Below are 4,520 nucleotides of genomic sequence, written 5' to 3'. Positions count from 1 at the left end.
TCTAACATGTCACATGATGAGAAATATAATCAAAATAATTATCACTTGCATATAGGCCTTTTAAGATACTAAACCCCTTGACCAAATATTTACACGCAAGGCACATACCCTATGAAAGTGCCTACCAGAGTTGCTTAAGCTACAAAATTCACTCAGATCACCAAGACCCTATGAAAGTGCCTACCAGAGTTGCTTAAGCTACAAAATTCACTCAGATCACCAAGACATTGAAAAAGCGACAGTTCGACTGCTAAGAATCAGTAGAAAAGGCTTGCCTGAGGACTTGCAACAACTAAGAAGGGGGGAGTGTTTGGTAGATGTAGGTGATGGGCGCGCTCCTAGCCAGCCACACCTTCCCTGGGTCTAAAACTTTGATGTAACCCATATCATTTTTTCCAAAAGCCTTGTAAAAAGGACGCTATGATTTTTGAGCCGAATGCTATAAATTCAGAGATGTATTCTTTTATCATGAGCCTAAAAACCTTGTAAGCCTGCCATTGGCCATATAAAAATCCCTAGGTATAAAGCTCAAAAGCCCTTAGTTTGAAAACACATTGTTATATTACCTAGAGTTTTGAAGAGCTTTTCGTACATATGACTGTGAGCAACTACTCAAGAGCAACTTGTAATTGATTTTCTTCATTTCGTAATCAAAATTTTATTGCAAGAATTGCATTGTTCTCCTTGTCTCTTGTCCTTTCATTTAAGTATAACCATTCTCAATTTTGTTGTGGTTTGCGACTATTTGCTTGTGAGCTATATCTATAGATTTGAGTGCCGTAAGGGTTGTTTTTTAACATTTTACCCATAGGAGAGTGTTCCTAGATCCTAGGGTTGACCTTTTTGGACTTTTCTATTACAGGTTTTAGGACTTGGACCACAATGGATCGGGATTTAGGTACCTTGTTGGATGATCCCATTAGTGCTATTACGTCTATTATAGCGGGATGACCTAGAGCATCGAGATAGGAATAAGCTGATTTCCCAGATTGGAGAGTGATAGTTTGCTGGTTGTGTTGATGGCTTAGTTTAGTAGGTTCACTTCTTGAGGTTGACACCCTCAAAGAGTCTCCACGCCCCATTTGAGTCCCTTCTCTGAGTATTGACACTATGTTAGTGCCGAATAGCTATGCTATAGACATCCAATCGTGGTGACCCGCTAACATGCTCTTCCCAATTACTTGCCCAATCTTCAATTGTGCACTTTGGAGAGCTCTTCCCATCTATGGGAGCCTTGAATTTTCTTTGACTTTGATGCAAGGAATGATGATTTTTTAGATAGATTACCTTGCACAAGGCATTTGGTTGCTCCATCACCAATGATGTCTCGCAATAAGGACAAGCATTGTGGACAATCTTATATTCATATCATTAGAAAAAATATGTATTCTTCAAATAATAAAGAGCAAGCGGAATGAACACAACATACAAAAAATCTCTTTGAGGCTAGGATAGTTGTGCATAGTCCACATAAGGATACCCCTCACAACAACCTCTCTCCTCTCCTTAGGAAGTGATACATCCAAAACGGAGATACCCTTCCATAACTCCTCCAACTCCTTGATGAGATACTTGAGGTAGACATGGATATTTTCCACTTTGTGCTTCCCATGCACAAGCAAAGAAAGAAGTATATTTTCCATCTTAGGTGTCTGTCATGGTGAAATATTGTAGTTGATGATCAACACCCGCCAAGTGCTCCATGCCGTAGACTTGGTGCCAAAGGGATTGACACCATCACTTGCCAATCCAAGCTTTAAGTGTTGAGACTCTAGCATAAACTCTAGACATTGAGTCTCTATATGCCTCAATGTAGGTGAATTGGTAGGGGCATGCATGATTCCATCATTTGAGTGGTCGTTGACATCCCATGTGAGAAGTTCCACCATAGACCTGCTACACTGGATCCAAGAAATAAGTGGAAAATGCCTCAATACCATATAGGATAAGTGAGCTAAGTGAGCTTCGGTCATGCTAATCTTGTAGCATGGCTCCCCACACATGGGACAGGCAATGACATGTGCATGTTGATTTCAATAAAGAATGCAATTGTCGATACATGCATGGATGTGATCATACTCCATGCCAAGTCTAGTGACATACGATCTCACATGTTGGATGATCCAAAGCTATGTGGTGATCTCTAGGAATCATTTTGCCTATCAATCTACAATCAAATAGATAATCAATATAATTTTATAGAGCAGCCAAGAAAAATTTGAAAAAAAGAAGTGAAAAGAGAACTTACTTGAGGAGCACTACATCTACATTAGCATTGCTCCAACCAAATTTTACTTGCAAGAAGATGAGGACTTCCAACAATGGTTGGAGCATTGAGTACTGTGCACCATTCTAAAGAGGTGTTTTAGAACGCGATAACAACTTTTCCTCCAGTGCTTGTGTCCCTTTCGTGCATGTTCTATAATCCTCTTCACACATGTTGGCTTCATGTGACAACAACTCATCAACCATGTCAAGCATGTGCTCACCCTCAAACTCAAAGTGACCTTGAGAGGCATGTGAAGGAGCTATCTAAGTAGAGCTAGTGCCACAATCACTGGTACCATGCTTTTGCTCACTCCCTCTTGTTATTTTTTTTAATTCTTGTGTGCTCTCCGAGTTCCACCAATATTAGACCAATATGAAGCATTGTTAAGCGAGGGTGGGATGGTGCTCCCATCAACTCAAACTCTTGTTTGAGGGATCCAAAGCCCCTTGTTTTCCACATGCTCCAAGGCAATACATTGCAAGCAAGGAATTGCATGTTTGCACTTGGCACAAGGGCAATGGAGTTTTTCTTTGAGCCATCACTCGTGCTATGGACCGTTTGGAGGGCAAAGTTCATCCCAATTGCCTTGCATACACACGAAATAGAGCTACATTATTTCAACATTTTGTAAAATTAATGTTTCCTCAACATCAATAGTAAATAGGTTATAATAAAAATAACATGTGACAATGAAAGAAAACACTAAAGTATTACTTTAAAAACAACTAATAAGTGAAAAGCAAAATAGTAGTTAAAAAAAGCTAAAAATAATACTATGTAATGCTACATTTGGGTGGTCATTAAATATTGGTCAGATTTGGAACATCGGATTCTTTTTCAAACATTTAGAAAATTCAAATTGTGGTAATATCCGTGGTAAGGGACATGGTAATATCCGCAATAACTGGTGCAATAATAAGTAGAGCTCTTCAAAAAGAAATAGAGCAAGGCATGCCGTGTTTTTTGCAGCATACCTTGCTCTTCTAGTCGCCATTGCATCTACAAGCTTCTCTCCTTCTCTCCCTCTCAAAGATTACAACTCTCTCTCTCTCTCTCCCCCCCCCCCCCTTTACACACACACACACACACACACACACACACACACACACACACACACACACACACACACACACACACACACACAATATTTCATGGAGAGATCTACACTTGACAATCATTGGAGTTCCATCACTCCGTGATCTTTGACATAACACAAGAGAGCAAGACATAAGCTTCTACACAACCCCATGCCCTATTGTTTTAAGCGGGCACGTACACACACACACACACACACACACACACACACACACACACACACACACACACACACACACATTAAAAAAGATAGATCCAAAGATTTTATACCTCTTGCATGTTTGGTGTAGGTGTTTGCTTGTTTGCTTGGTTGTGATCACTTTGCTTGCTTGATTGCTTGTTGTGAGTGTGTGATTAGTTCGTAGGTGCTTGCTGGCTTGCAATTGTCAGTGCTTGCTTGCTTGGTGTGTGATTACGGAGAGAGAAAAAAGAGAGAGAGGAAAAGAGAGGGAGAAAGAGAGATTATCTTAGATTTATTGGTTAATAGTAAATTAGTGTTAAAGTAGAGAGAGAAAAAAGAGAGAGGAAATTTCTTGCATGTTTAATGTTAAAGTTAGAGTGAGGAAATGCTTGAAATATGTGTATATTAAAATTAGAGAGAGAAAAACAGAGGAAAAAAGAGAGAGAAAGTTAAACATTAGGCATTAAACATTAGAAGAAGGAAAATTGAAAAAGTGATAAATTAGAGTATGATAATTTGGACATTAGAAAAGAGAGGATAAAGAGAGATAAAAGGTGTGAACTTTGTATATGTTAAATTAGAGAGCGGGAGAGAGGGAGGGAGAGAGAGAGAGAGAGAGAGAGAGAGAGAGAGAGAGAGAGAGAGAGAATTAAATGGAACAATTCAAAATTTCTTGGAAATTTAGGGGAGTAGAGATGAATGAATCACACATGTATGTCCAAAGAAGCAGACATTTAATTAAAAAATCTACATCCATGGGCAAAGTGAGCCTATTTTAAAGCAACTTGGAGAAATTTTACAATAGTTTTGATGTTACAAGTGATGGGTGTCCATCATGCAACATGCATTAGAGAGAGGAGAGTCCTGTTAACTGCCACCATCACCCAAAAAAGAAGTAAGAAAAAGTTAGTTCATAGGTGGAAAGCAGGTGTCATAAGAAACTCCTACATGTTATTGAAGTCACCCTAATAAATC

Source organism: Adiantum capillus-veneris, chromosome 19 (genome assembly GCF_014529385.1).
Source record: "Adiantum capillus-veneris isolate H3 chromosome 19, ASM1452938v2, whole genome shotgun sequence".
In the NCBI taxonomy this organism is placed as follows: Eukaryota; Viridiplantae; Streptophyta; class Polypodiopsida; order Polypodiales; family Pteridaceae; genus Adiantum; species Adiantum capillus-veneris.
The sequence above is the reverse complement of the archived record's forward strand: the minus strand, read 5'-3'. Positions refer to the sequence as shown.